Below are 16467 nucleotides of genomic sequence, written 5' to 3' on the forward strand. Positions count from 1 at the left end.
TCATCTTTATTGTAAATCACAAGTTAAATTCAAATTAATCTCAATAGTAAATAAATTACAGAAATATAAAAATCAATATTGGTGATCAAATCATATAATAAATGCATCAAAAGTATGTTCCATTAAGGAAAGAATCCCTATATTAAGAATCAGGGAAAATTGAGCTAGTCAGAACACATAAATAGTACTAATCCAAGAGAGTGAGAGAAAAGCATAAAGCTTCAACATTTAATTCAGCTCAAATAGATCAAATATATCAAAGCAAAGAAACTTCCCATAAAGGGAGGTTCTGCAAACTCAGAGTCTCAAAGCAATTACATAACGTCTGGGTCAGGGGAGAATGGAAAATGTGTGGTAAGTGGTATGGAAAGAGTGTGTTAACCTCCTCTAGGAACATGCACTATTATAGACTGCACATTTCATGAAGCTCTTCCAACATGTTGCTCGTCTCGTCTACCATCAGCCAATCAGTGCCTGAGGCTACCCTGGGAACAGGATCACTCCTCATCTGCTCACATGAATAAAATAGTTCTCAGACAGCAATGTTACATTTGCAACTATTTTATAACATCTAATGGACACACGTGGAGTTTGCCTCGTTCATGCTTACTTTCCCACATATACTCTGCATCTTTAACCTTCTAATGTCTAATTTTTAGACAATAGTCAGGGCCGGCCTTAGGCATGTGCAAGCTGTGCACCTGCACAGGGCCCCCAAACCCAAGGGGCCACCACGCCAATATATATCCTTAATATAATAATCCTCTGGGATGGATACATATTTGCGTGGCTGCCCCTGGCAGGGATTTGGCGGCCTCCGGCTCTGTTCCACTTCTAAACACCCTGACCCCCCTCTTTACTGGCCTCCGCGCTCCGCCCCGCCTGAACCTCCTCTTCCGGGGCCCCCTACCTACGCTCCCTGCCCAGGGCCACCATGAGCCTTGAGCCGCCCATGCAATAGTCAATGTAGAAGTCCAAACATCTATAATAATGAAAAAGAAAAACCTTTTGCAGTATCACCATTAAAGGGGGAAAACAAGTTATAAAGTCAAGTTCACATTTTAAACTCTGTGTTTTAATGAATGGACTCTTCACTACCCGAATTAAAGACATAATTAATCATGTGTAAACAGTGATCGTTGTGTCAGTAGAAACGTTTTATGGAAATACTTGAAACAATATAAGCAACTTATTAATTGTTAAAAAAGAACATTATCGAGGAGAGGTCAAGAATCAAACTTTTTATGCATGTTCAGTATCTTTTATTCAAGTTTGTTTTCAAGCAGTGCTGCTTTAATTATTTTGAGGCCTACTACAAGAAAATAAAAACTGTCTACATTTTTTTGCATTCTAAGCTAAAGTTGCTTGTTAATTCTGCACGTTTAATTAAAACAAGCGCCAGTTTCTTGTTAGTTTAGAATCAGCTTGTACTTTGATATCTATTGCGACATTATTCACTGGATGCCTCCTTTCAAACTAGTAATGTGAGTGCAGTGCACCCAAACCCACAGCACAAAAGAACGGCATCATAGGACAAACACATATGTGTTTCATTTGAATATCCTATGCTTAATAATCCACATTTGTATAGCGCACACCCGTTAGGGTCTCTAGGCGCTGGGGGGCCGTCAGGAAGATAAAGCAAGCTATTGCCCAGAGTCGCATGGTGCTGGGCTAAACTGCCGCCGGAGCCGGGGATCGAACCCTGATCCCCAGAGATTCCAGCGTCAGTCGCCCTGGCCGCGGCGCCACACATGCTTGCTGTCAGATTTCGAGCAAATGTATAGCTCTCACAAGCTACTGTTCAATTGCAGTGGTATAGGTTTGGTGGAAGAAAAGTAGAAAGTTCCAAAGACAAACCACAGCATTTTCGATAACAGTGCTACAGAAATTAAAAATAGAAGGCGAAGATAACAAATTGAAATTAAGCCAAACATTTCCTGGGGAGCACAGAGCAGCGGCCACATACAAAGACAAGCTAAGTACCTCTTTAAAGGACTGTTAACAGGATGGAAATTTGTAATGCTATACCTTTTTCGCTCATGCAAAAATAAAGAAAGGAAAATGTGTTTTCTGGTGTAAATACAGTACTGGCAGATAATCTACAAACAATTCCAAATGTCTTTCAGTCCTCAGAGTGTAAATACCACTGAACTCAGGGACTGGCTTGCTTTTTTGTTGTAATCCTCTCTGGCAAGAAATCCCGGCCTCTTGCTCCATTGTTTCAAAGCCTACATGCATGTTTTAAGATCCAGGAGAGGACCCGCATTATAAACAAAGGCGGAGCTATATGAAGTTGAAAGATTAATGATGGAAATATACAGTGCAGCAGGCAATCAGAAATTCTTCACTGGCACCGCGCCAGCCTTCGGTGCCTTGAGTGCCCAGAACTGGATGCAAGCCAACATTTTTCAGCCTCACTTGCTCCGCTCTGCTCATGAATAAAAGGGTAATTAAAATTGCCAGAATGGACCGGGCCTTGCCACCATGGCTGTTGGTGCAAAGTAAGCCATCAGCCTGCGCTCGGCTGTCTGCCTCATGTGTCTTTTAAAAGGGACGCTGCACAGCCTTTTGAAATCGTAAAGAGTATATATCATTTGGCATTTAAATTACATTGGGAAAGAAGTGTCTCATTCCACAGGCAAATAAAGCACACGATCATGATGTGCAATGTACAGTAACTGAAGTATTAAACGAGTTAGTTAATAGTGCAGCGATATTGGATAAACAGAAATGGGAGTGTAAGGGCCATCCGAACTCCATATGTCTTCTGATCCTAATAAAACTGCTCTGTACCTGGACAAATTCGTTTTTTAAATTAAAAAAATGTGTTTTGGAAGGTGAATTTAAGACGATATTTTGATGGATTTGCTGGCCCAATTATGTTTTGTAGGGAAGCCAATAGTTCTGACTGTAATGTGCCAAGTCATGATTTTTATTCCCAAGCTTGTGGTGCTGCATGGCAAGTTTCGGAAAGAAAAAAGCAGTGTACCCATCGGAGTCATAACAAGAGTCAGGCCGCACTGGGGCAGGGTACACACACTATCTACCCGTGATTGTGCTTGCATGTGTTAGCACAATAAAGCCAGATCTACGAGTTCTCTGAACAAAACAGTATGTGCAGTTCATGGATCAGATATCAATGTTAGCCCAACAACAACAAAATGTAAGTGCTTTGATGGCAGCTTTGATTTCACGGGTTCCTTTTGTGATGGTCTATTACGCTCCATGACATTCCCGATTGGTCAACTTCTTACACAGAGATAATCGTTTCCTGTGACTTTAGGACCCCTAGAAACAGTCTCCCCTATTTGCAGTGTGATTGCTTGGTTGCACTCGAGTAGTTGTAGTGATCATGCGAGCTGTATGAGTGTGTGTGTGTGTGCACTCATAGCACAAATGCAACCCCAGGATATTCTGTGACGTCACTTTCACAGAGAACATGCAAAGCAGCCTTTAAATAGCATTACCATAGGATCATTGCTTGCTGCTCCCGCTTGCCCTCTTCAGCTTGTTTCCACCGCCTGCAACGCTAAAAACAGGCAGACTCATAGACCCCTTCCGCTTAAAAAATGCAGGCGACTGAATCCCCCATGATTTATTTTAATGTGTGCGCAAGAAATGTCTACAGAATCTCTAGTAAATTGTTAGTAGGTTGTGCAGTTTCATAAAATCTTTGTTGGATAAACGGTAAAGCTGTTAGTGAGGAAATGGTCTCCTTTCCTGGATGGTGACCGTGTTCACCAAATAGTCCTTGCCTGCAGTTGTTTTGCTCCTGAAATTATGTAACTCATGCACCTCAATGGAATCACTCGTTCCAAAAACATAATAATACACCCGATGGATATTAACCTAATGGTGTTTGACAGCACTTCACCCTTGTTCCAACATCAGCTTGAGTGTGTAAAACATTTAAGAGCACAAATCACATTTATGTGCAAAAATCACATTTTGTCACAAATCTCCCAAATTGTCCTTACTAAGTTTAACTAATTCAGGGCTTAAGTAAAGACAGATGTGCTGTGAAGAAGATAATCACACTGGAGATTATTGAGAAAGCGGATAGTGGAGGTTGGAGCAGACTGGCAGGGACAGTCTAGGTACACACCAGGGTCAGGTGGTTACTTCTGGGTCAATACAAGTAGACCCCGAAACAAGATGTAAAATTCAGCTTAGTTTGGCCTCTGATGTTGGCCTCCTATGTGTTTAATTTGTTTTTCCTTCTCCGGTTCACCTTGTGGGGTTCCCTGTAATCCCTTTATTTGTTGGTTGCTTTACCTCTGTTTGATCCCTGCTTTCTAATGTTGCTCTTTCTGTGTTTCATGCTAGTTACTGGTTCCTCTGATGCTTGCCATTCCCTTTGTTCTAAATAGGTGGTCACAACCTCAATTGGTTCTTTGCTTTGCTTTTTCAATGTTCATCTGCCAGTTAGGTCATGTGCTATTGCCTACAGCTTAACAAGCTGCTGCATCTTACACTTTCCTGTGAGGTATATTTAAAAAATCTTTTTCATGGTGTTCTTTGGTTCTTTGGGTATGTTTGTGCAATTTCACTGAACTGGTCAGTGATCTGCCTTCCTCACTGTGCAGCTCAACCTGGTAGCTGCTGCCCCTTGCAGGTTCACTGACCCTTGTTGGTTGGTGTTTCGAGGCCCTCCTCCACCCGCAGGCTCCCGCTTCACCACTCGTGGTCTAGTGAGGAGCATCTTTGCTATGCTGCTGGTCTGCCTTCAGTCCGTGTGCTTCTGCCTCTTTTTCCCCCCTCTGCCTTCTTTGCACTCTTTTTTACTTTTTCTCTTTCTCCAACTTTTGCATACTTTTTTCACTTTTCTCTCTCTTTTTTCTGCACCGTGCCCCTGCCACTGCTTGACCACCGTGGCTCTGCCCCCTTCAGCACTGCATTTCCCACTTCCCGCCTCCCAGCTGTCCAGCTCTCCCCCTCACACTACTTAATGGTGGACGCTGCGCCAGGAAATTAGTAATTTCACTAAACTTATCAGTGATTTGCTTCCCTCCCTTTGCAGCTCCGCCTGGTAGATGCTTTTCTTTACAGGTTCACTGATCCTTTTTGATTGATGGATCGAGGCCCTCCTCCACCCACAGGCTCCCACCTGCGCCTCATCCCTGGTGGTCTAGTGGGTAGCATCCTTGCTCTGCTGCTAGTCTGCCTTCTGTTCTTGTGCTTCTGCCTCTTTTTTCCCTCTACCTTTTTTGCACTCTTTTTCACTTTTTCTCTTTTCCCCCTTTTGCATACTTTTTTCACTTTTTACTCTCTTTTTTCTGCACCGTGTCTCTGTCACTCCTCAACCCCCATGGCCTGCCCCTTCCAGCGCCATGTCTCCTGCTTCCCATCTCACACTACTTAATGGCAGCCTCTAAACACAAAGGCAAGCCCATCTGCACCCGGCCATGCCTAGACTGCGCCAGCGCCACAGCCCCTGGTTCTCGGATCATCCACAAATACGATGCCAGCAATCTCCTTGCCCTCAACACTGGACGCCACGCTGCCTTCCACCTCACATCGCCAAAGGACACCCAAGGACCTTTCTCTTGCGGAAACTGCAACTACACCCTCACCCACCTCTGTACTCCAACCTCTCCCACCACCCAGCCGACCCACAGCACATGCAACTGGCTCAGCTGCATCCTCCTCAACATGTGCTGCCTCCACAAACACTTGGTGGACCCCAAGGGAATGCTTATTGGAAAAAAGAGTAAAAGAAAAATTGGACAGAATAGTACTAGTCACTACGTACTGCCCTAATTCCAATAAATTGAAAAAGTTGGTGAACAACAATTGGCACCTAGTCAAAAATCTATGCGAAGATTTAAAGAAACCACCATTATTCGCATTTAAAAAGGAGTCAAGTATTGCCAATAGACTGGTTAGAGCAGCCTTACCAACGAAAACACATCCGACGCTAAGAACGATGATTGGATTACCACCCATAACAGGCCACCATAAGTGTGGTGGATGCAACTGTTGTGCTTTAACTGAAGAAGGGACAACTTTCAAGCACAATGACAGAATGTGGAGACATGATTGCTTCACAAACTGTAAATCACGGAATGTGATTTATGGGATCAAGTGTCCGTGCAATTTATTGTACATTGGCAAAACAAATCAGGAGATTCGATTAAGGATCCAACAACACAGATCAAGAATTAAAAGGAAGGTTCCTAATGCTCCATTGGTGAATCACTGGCAAATCAAAAACCATGAAGACACGGATGTACGATGGACAGTCATCATGAAAGTTGAGCCGGATCCACGAGGCGGAGATTTAGAAGCAAAGCTTTTACAAAAAGAAGCAATGATGATTCTGAAATGTAATTCTGCCACTGAAGGGCTAAACGAACTGTCCAAAATATATAAGTTATAATAAGACTATTCCTCACTACCTCTAAAGTTCAGGTTGGATTCAGCAACACAACCCCCACATATATTCCTCATCTAAGCAAGACCCACTCTTAAGTTCATAGGAGTTACATCCAATCCGATTTACAGAGAAAAAAAACCTGTGCAACTAGTGGATTAGGATTTTACAGATCACCTGAGCATTTTCCCAGTGATCCCCCCGCCCAATAAAAACAACCACATGTGCTAGGACTGGGCAATTTTACCCTGTCCCACTGCTTCGAGCCGAGCAACTAAGTGTAGACCCCGAATATTTTGGAATTTCCACAGTATAAAATAGATTCTGAAAAAGAAATCCCATCTGAAAGATGGCGCCCACATTCGTGAAACTAGGCGAGATATAGGGTCAAATAAAATGCGTTTCACATCAATACACCCTATTAAAAAATCTTTTTCGTGTTTTAATGATTGGGATAGACCGCAAATGTTCAGCTTAAGAATCCCTTATTATTACGATAATATTGAAACGAATTCAAGAGTGGACATCACGTTCGCCCGAAAAAACTACTAAGATGGCGCCGAAATTCTTAGATAGATCATGTGACATGAATATAGGGGTGTGTAAACGCGGAAGTTCACAGACCGGCCGGGACTGAGAGACCGGACCGCGATTGAAGGGAGTAGCAGCACCAACAATAGGTAATGAATTTCCCTACTAGCTGCAAAAGACGCGGGTATAAGGCTTTTTGAGACAGTGCATCTCAGAAATGAAACTTACAAGTCGGCAGCGAATCTAGAGTGACACGATCCCGTTTCTTTTTCCAGGCACTTGGCGGTAGTGTCGAGGGATCTTTCTCTAACAACGGTGTTCGCCCCATGCTTTAACAACCAATTTTGGGACTTAATTAAAGACAAATAGGTAAGAAAGGAACTAAGGTGTAAGATGAAGTAGATTCACACGGACATGCTGGATTCTAACATTAAAACATCCCATTTGCTTTTCTCAACAGAGTGAAAACACCAGCCACATACATAAAGTGAGTAGGGTGTTAAACCCTTTGAGTTTGGTGCAATGTCTTGTGTGAAATTGATGGAAAGTAAAGTTATGTGTTTTAAGTTTAGGTGGTTCTGCGCCGTGGGTGTTGGTGATGTAAAGACCCCCTAACCAAAGTGACTATTAGAGAGGTAAGATGCAGATAGGTGGCTGTCGAGCCAAAAAACAGCTTGATAGATTTTTTCATAATTAACTAATAAGAGCCTCCCCTCTCTTTCCTTTATCTACAGTTTACGGTCCTGATGAGAACTCCGTAACAAAAGGGAGTTTGAAACGCGTAGACCTTATCTTTGAACCATAAGACCATCTAAAATAATATGCACATTAGATTGATTTATTTCGCAAATAGGATACTATGGTTCTTGTAGAAATTGTATAAAAAATGTACAGATAAAATATTTTTGCTACCAGAATTTGAGAGTGTGAATGTGTGGAGTGTGAGAATTGTAGAAAGAATGTGTATGAATGAATCCCAGGGATATAATGTTGAATATGTATATATATGTTGATTTTATGTTCTTTTGAAATGTTTGTCTTTTGAAATGAAAAAATCCGCTTGAACAAATGTAAAAATGAAATTAAAATAAAAAACAAATTATTAAGATTAATTCACAAAGACTAAAACGTTGCCTTCATAGTGTTTTATTCGTTTGTTGGCATTAGAAACAGAGACTTTGATTGAGATTGGCAGCATTGGCAATTGTTTTGTATTATACTGCCTCCACAAACACGCCATGGAAATCTGGGACCTCATCGACTCTGTCTCCCCCGACATAGCCTTCCTCATGGAAACCTGGATGAACCCACAGCTTGGGCCCGGACATCGCCACCGCCATCCCTAATGGCTACAAAATCACCTGCAAGGACCGCACTATCTAACCAGGAGGATGCATTGCCATTGCCCACAAGAATTTCCTCCACCTGACCACCCACTCGCATGACCAAACAACAACCATGGAACATCTTCTGTACCAGATCCAGACCAACCGCAACACCACCCTCTGTGGCACCCTCGTCTACAGACCTCTTAGCCCCCGCCCCCCCTTCACCGATGCCATCATCAACTTAATCGCACCTCAGGCTCTCGCATCCTCATCTCACATACTACTCAGCGACCTTAACTTCTGCCTGGACAACCCCAACGACCAGAACACTGCATCTCTTCTGGAAAACCTCACCAACAGCGGACTCAAGCAGCTAGTCGCCTCTCCGACCAATGCAGCAGGACACACACTTGACCCTGTCTTCTCCACCAGAACTAGACACCGCCCCAACCACCACTGCATTCATTTTGCCGTCACCAAACCCACCATACACTACTGCACCCACCGCCCCACCACTACCGGAACAAGGCCACCAAAGACCATCTCACCGCCTCCCTCAGCACAACCACACCACCGACATCCATAGACACTAACACCTCAGCACGCAACCTCCACAAATGGATCTCCAACTATTCCGATGTGCTGGCGCCCTTCAGGAAAGCACCCGGCAAGCAACACTCAAAGAAATCCAGTTTGTACCTCTGCCATCTCTGAATCGAGATGCACCTGTAGACAGCTTGAGAAGAGATGGAGGAACAACAAAACCCTGGAAGCCCAATCAGCCTTCAAAGCCGTTGTCACCGTACAGCACATCCTCCTCAAAACCACAAAGAAAACGGCCCTCTAAGACAGAATCAATGCCAAAGCATAAAACAACAAAGACTTCTTTGCCATCATCAAGGAGTTTGCCAAACCCAACGGTGAGAGCAGAAAAGTCCCACCCTCCTTAGACCTCTGCAACAAACGTGACCCCTACTTCCAACATGAGATCAAGCACATATATGACAGCTTTGACACGAAGACCCGCCCATCAATCCCGCCACTACCACATATGATAATGACATTCCCCAACAGATCCTGCTCAACTGGACCCTGCTCACTACAGACAACACTCTCAAGAGATTGAACAGCATTCACTTCAGAGCACACTTGGACCCTTACCAGCACCACATCTTTCACAGAGCAGCCATCGCGCCCAAACTACGCCACACCATCAACTGCTCCATCGAGACCTCCACCTTTCCAGAAGACTGGAAACAACACCAAGATCAACCCCCTACTGAAGAAACCACCCGCTGACCCGACAGACCTCAATAATTTTAGCCCCATCTCCCTTTCCCAACCATGGTCATCAAGAAGGCCATAGATGCCAAATCTCTGAGTTCATCGAAGCCAACCATGTCCTGGACTCCTCTCAATCTGGCTTCTGAAGCAACCACAGCACCAAGACTGCCCTCCTCACTGCCACCGACGATATCCGTTCCCTCCTCGACTGGGGAGAAACATCAGCCCTCATCCTCCTGGACTTCTCAGCCGCATTCAACACTGTCTCCCACCACGCCCCAAGCATGAGACTCCATGACGCTGGCATCCATGACAAAGCCCTGGACTGGATCTGTTCCTTCCTCACTGGTAGAACACAGTGAGTCAGACTACCACCGTTCCTCTCAGAACCCACAGAGATCAGCTGCGGAGTCCCCATCATCTACATGGCCCCGTTTGCTGCCATAGCCAGGAACCACAGACTCAACATCATATCGTATGCCGACGACATGCAGCTGATCCTCTCCCCCACCAACGAGCCCACAATCACCAGAAACAACTTCCACGATCATGCTTACACACTCTTCGCCTGCTTCGAAAGACCTTCAGATGGATCCCCATGGAGGCCAGAAAGATGGTCGCCCACACACTCATCAGCAGTAGACTCAACTATGGCAATGCACTCTAAGCAGGCGTCACCCAGAAACTCCTCAGAAAACTACAGAACACTTAAAACACAGCAGCCAGACTGCTCTTTAACATCCCCCACCACAGCCACATCTCCGAACACCAATGAGAACTCCACTGGCTCCCAGTCAACAAAAGAGTAACATTGAAGCTTCTCACACATGCCCACAAAGACCTTCACAACGCCGGACCAGTATACCTGAACCACCACCTCTCATTCCATGTACATACCAGACACTTCCACTCTGCTCAAACTGGGCCCTTGCCACCGTCTGTTGGATCTGCAAGATCAGGACCGGAGAAAGATCCTTTTCCTACCTCACTGCAAAAACCTGGAACACCCTGCTTCTCCACCTCGGGCTATCCTGTCACTGACCCAATTCAGGAAGGATCTCAAGACCTGGCTCGTCGACTGAACAGTAGCGCCCAGTCAGACCTACAACCCCCCCTCACCCCCCACAGCATTTTGAGACCCTCACAGGTCAGTAGTCATGGTTAAAAAGTACTGATTGATTGATTCATTGATTGTATGGATGCATTGGGATATCTACTTCTACTTCTGAAATCCTGACACCTTAAGGCACCAACCATCCTTGGTGGAAATTGTGAATTAATATGGAGTGGATAACATTTGGGTGCAAATTGTATTTAGACACACAAAACACCCTTGGCACCACATTAGCAGGAATGTGGAAATACATAATTGCATAACCACATTTAGGTGTAAAAATCAGCATATGTACGGAAAACATTTAGTAGCACAGATCACATTTATGTCTAAATCAGGAGTGTGAATACATTAAAAAAACAATAATAACATGTAGATGTGAAATCATTGTTAGTGCAGCATATATAAGTGTGAAAACAATTAAGCACAACATAGTTAAAGTGCAAAAAGTAGGTTTAGTTGCAAAATACCATTTATGTGCCAAATCCTCTTTGGTGCAACATCAACAGGAGCACAGAGACTCATTGAAGTGAAATCTACATTTAGGACTGAAAACACATTTAGTTGCAAACTTGGGCATGGAGCAACATCAGCAAGAGTGGGGAAAGCCTTTTGGGTGCAGAAGGCACATCTAGGAGCGAAATCACCCCCGATGCAAAGCCAACAGGAGAGTGGTATCATAATTAGGTTTCAAAGTCAAATGTTGTAGGTGCAAAGAGAAATGCTGTAGTAAGGTGGAATATTTGGTGTAAAATGTATGCATCAGTATGGAAAACCTTTAGGTGCAAATACAACATGTGTGCTAAATTATATTTTTGAATGTGTGATGGTGTGAACCTTCCGTTCAGTCCCTGTGACAGTACTGGGAAGCATGGTGAGATCTTAAGTTATTGCAAGTTTGCTTTTGTGTGTACAGACATGCCAGATGGAGATATCAAGAGACAGAGTTGATTGAAAGTGATATGTAATTAGTCTGAGAGATACAAATACATAAAAATAAGCTCCTAAATTATACACATTCTTACCTGATATCAGACAGCAACCTTTGTTTAAAATGGCTGCCTATGGGATGTTGGGTTCCTCAACAAGAGACAGCTCTAACTAACATTTCACATTAATTTGTTAAAAAGGCACATTTTCTGAAGGGGCTATGATATGTTTTTAATTTTTCTACTAAAGTTCTTACAAAGTTTAAGAGAATTCATGCAGTTCAAAAATGCATGTTTTCCTCAATTTCTGTATTTCAATCGCTTACATTTTTCCAGCATTTAGTTCCATCGAGGAACATGGAGGTGCACGCAGACAGGGGCACCCTCCAAGTGCCCTCCTGCATGCACCCCATGGCCTAGATGCACGGGGGCCCTACCTGGGGCCCCTACCTTTGTTTCCTCACTGCCACACTTTTCATGGTGGTTGCACCACCTTATTGTGGCCTCAAGAATGCCACGCCACCGACTGGGATCTCTGATCCCTGGTGGTTGCGGTGGTCTCAGCGCAGCCGACCGCCATGTTCATAATACGGCAGGTGGAAGGCGGCCACCGCTGCACCCCCGCGAGTAGTAGTTCATGGACTGCCAGATTCAAAATAAGCCCCAAAGAGATGCCTTGAGGGTTCTAAGGGTTCTGTGTTTAACAAATACATTAGTAACATCTGTGTGTGTGTGTATGTGTATTTTTTTTAACAATTTTGTTTTTCAAGTGGCGCGCACTGACTGCCGGTGCACCGTCAGGGGATGCAAACCACAGGACTCTCCAACAAAGGCGCTGCATTCACGGAGGTTAATGATCTCCATTTATTAACATAGCACGTAAGGCACACCAGGACGTGTGTCGACAAGTTCATCTTTTTCAAGTGGTGATTATTGGCTAATTGATTTGCCCAGTTTTATATATCTTTTCCAATCATTGTGGGAATTGCAGTATTGTTGAGGTCAACATTTAATGCCTTGGGCAGTATTTGGAGACCTGTGGTTTGCTTCCCCTGGCACTGCACCGGCAGTTAGTGTGTGCCACTTAGAGACCACAATTGTTTAAAAAGCATTGAGAAGCGGAGGCGCCGGGTGTTTTGGAAACAGTGTGGAGTCGGCGAGGGGATACTATGCCCCTGCGTTGGTACCTTACCTGAGAAGACGATGGCCAATTCTCTAGATTTTGAATACGCCATGCTCAACCTCCATAAAAGAAATATGATCGTCACAATGGCAAACACATATCTTCTCATGCCTGCTAAACATCGATGCAGCCCAAGTCTAGATTTAAAGGGTCCAGAGGTGCTCATGATACAGTGCAAGGAAGTGACTGGTGCATTGTGGATATATATATAAAAAATCTGCACTGGGCATCAAATGTTGACCTCAACAATACTACAATTCCCATAATGCTTGGAAAAAGTATTATTAACCTCCGGGAGTGCCGTATATATATATATATATATATATATATATATATATATATTACCTACTGGCGGTCGCCAGTAGGTATATATAGTTAGGATTTTTTCTCTATGGGATTTTTGAAAATTCTATGTCTAATAACTTTGGCGTTTGTGGACGGAATTGGCTGAAATTTTCAGGAAAATGGCACATTTTGTTTCTGAGCAGCCCCTGAAAATTTTGGGGGGGTTCGTCAAGGGGGGGCCGAGAAAAAAGGGGGGTCCCAAAACGCGTTTTTCCCATGTTAATTTCCATAGGGCGGTTGGCCTCACTTTTAGCCCGAACGGCTGAATGGATTTGCACGAAACTTGGCAAAATTGTAGGGACTGGTAGCCCGATGTGCCTTTTGTAGGTCTCAATATATGTGCTCCAGTGGATTTTGAGAAATTAACGTTTAAAAAAAGATATATATCTGTAACAGCGGACCGGGCAGCGCTCCAGGACGCGTACTTTTCGCGCAACGGAGCTTTGTGAAGCGAAGCTGATTGGTTCTCCGGCGTCTGTCAACATTCCAAACAGTCCGTAGCGGCCGCGATCTTGTCTCTCGGTAGGATCGAGAGACAAGAGGAGGCCAAAGCGAAGGGGCAAATGACCATAAGGGGGCATAGTAGATTGTCGCTGACCCCCTAGGTTTGATGTGGAGGTTTTAAAAGGGCCCCGCGGGGCAAAAAAAAATAAAATAATAATAATCGAACGGCTGAATGGATTTGCACGAAACTTGGCAAAATTGTAGGGACTGGTAGCCCGATGTGCCTTTGCTAGGTCTCAATATATGTGCTCCAGTGGATTTTGAGAAATTAACGTTCAAAAAAAGATATATATCTGTAACAGCGCTCCGCTTCGCGTACTTTTCGCGTTATGGAGGTTTGCGAAGCTGATTGGTTTTTCGGCGTCTGTAAACATTCCAAACAGTCCGTAGCGGCCGCCATCTTGTCTCTCGGTAGGATCGAGAGACAAGAGGAGGCCAAAGCGAAGGGGCAAATGACCATAAGGGGGCATAGTAGATCGTCCCTGACCCCCTAGGTTTGATGTGGAGGCTTTGAAAGGGTCTCGCAGGGCAAAAAAAAAATATACCGTTTTTTTAGTTTTTTTGCGTGGAGTGCGCCCAGTTCGCGAACCGGGAAGCGTTCTGGGGAGCGTACTTTCTTGAAAATTAGTGAAAAAAGTTGAGTAAAATAATAATTGTGAGTGATCAGATGTAGGGTAGCTCTGAGAAGAGCTTTTGGGTTTATGGTACATTTAGGTACTTATAAGTAGGTACCAATGCACAGTCTTAAATTCAGAGTGAAAACTCTGTTGCCCTCATCTGAGAAGTGAACTCCATCTCCTCTGTAGATATCTTGCATGTAGTAACGCAAGTTATTGTTGTACAGGGAGCCCATTCCATGGTCTCTCATGTAAGCTGAAACAGATTTGTTTACATGCTTCCTCGATTTCTCAATTTGTGGACAAAATTGGTTCGACCACCTCCATTTCTGTCTTTGGCATATATTTGAATATACCAAGGCAGTCTGAGGAAAAAGTGCCATCAATTGCTCAAAGGTGTCCTTTAAAAGCATTTCCAGACCTACCCCAGTCAAAGTGCCCAAATCATTACCTCCACAGTGCACAATTAACAGGTCAGGTTTTGGCAAATGCATAAAGGTTTTCACCAATGGTATCAATTGGTGACATTTTAATCCTCTGTGGCCAAACCACTTAATTTCCACATTTTGTAAATTGAGGTTAGGTAAATTCCTGTTTTCAGCGTACCTTTGAGCCCAATAGATGTAACTATGTCCAACAATCCAGACAGAAAACATGGTGAGAGAAGGTTCTGCTGCAGTCAGATGAAGTGTGGCAATGAAATGGCAGTTGAAAAAATGAGAGTGTAAAATGAAAAAAACTGAGGAGTTTCTGTGTTAATGAAGCAGTAAGAGTGATTGGTGGATTTTGATTGCTGAAAACAGAAAGTTAGTGTGCATGGATGAGTTCGTTGAAAGATGTATTTTGAGTGGCGAAGAAAAAATCATTAAATGAAAGAATGCTCTGGATATGCAGGTGCACTGAGAGTTCAGAGTTCAATTGCAACATTGTTGTGTGAGAGGTCTTGCAAGAGGTGGTTGCTATGCAGAAAAAGCAGAGAGGGGGCAGAGGGGGGAAGGGTTTTGCTTTGAAAAAAAGTGAGGGAAGAGTTTTGATTGGGTGACATGAGAGATATGTGTGAGGAATTACAGCATTTCTGTGCTTTTTATAGCTGCAGACTCTGGAGTGCATACCCTTTGCTCTGCTGAAGACAAATTGGTGTGTTTCTGAGACTGTTTTGAAACTCAAAGTATTTGCTAAGGTGAGAAAAGATTTCTTTAATTTAGATAGAAAATAGTGTGCTTTAAGGAGAAAATTATGAAGAAAGTTGTGTTTTTCAAATGTTGCTTTGTCTCAAGTGTTTCACAAATAGATTTTGTTTCTTTGAGAAATTGTAATTGGAGAAAATGTGAAGTATTAGTACTGACAGGGCTTTTATGTGCATAGGAGCTGTGGAGTGTTTTCAAATTATGACTTGTAAATCGTTTTTGAGAAAAAGCAATGGTTTTAATATTGATGAGAAGGACATAATGGTGTCTGCTTCTTTATAAGGTAATTGAGAGTCTCTGATGTTATTTTTCCCATTTCAATGTAAGAAGTTTGTCTGTGGAGCAAATTGCTTGTAAATATGCTCCCACCTGTGCATGGCAAATTTAGATTTTGAATGTTTCCGTTACATAGGCATGTTAAAGGTGACTGAAACATGCTGCAAAGGCAATCAAAAAATGCTTTTATGTGTCTTAAGGACATTTTAAGTCATTTCCCCATGTGTAGTGTTTTCAAATTATGAGTTGAAAATCGTTTTTGAGGTAAAGGAATGTTTTCAAAATTTATGTGCGCCATATGACCCCAAATTTCTTTTTCAGGGGTGCAGCAGGGTGTTCTTGAGACACCCCTGCACCGTCGGAAAAATTCGTAGTTTGCGATGAGGTAATTGCTAATCGCAAATTGCACCTTCATTCCTATGGGCCTCCTGCTGCATTGAAATGAATGGGTAATTTGTAATTAGCAAATAGGTCATCGCAAACTAGGAATGGTAAAGAATCCCTATTTAGTCCTTAAAGTTCGCTATTTAGGAAATGCAAAAAACTTTGATGATACATATGGCGGTTCATCTCTAACAAGATAAGAAGCATAGGGATAGATTTATGATGACTGGCGCATCACCAGGGATGTGTTAGTCATTCTGTGCCGCTGTTCCGTCACCTATGGTGTGCTGCATTTACAATGCGGCGCATCATGGGGCAAAAACAGCACAGATGCGTGACGTATTTGTGCCGTAAAGTTGGCGCATTGCTGGAGTTGTATCGCAAGTGTGATGAAGCTCCAGTAAGGCTG

Source organism: Lissotriton helveticus, chromosome 4_1, assembly GCF_964261635.1.
Source record: "Lissotriton helveticus chromosome 4_1, aLisHel1.1, whole genome shotgun sequence".
NCBI lineage: Eukaryota > Metazoa > Chordata > Amphibia > Caudata > Salamandridae > Lissotriton > Lissotriton helveticus.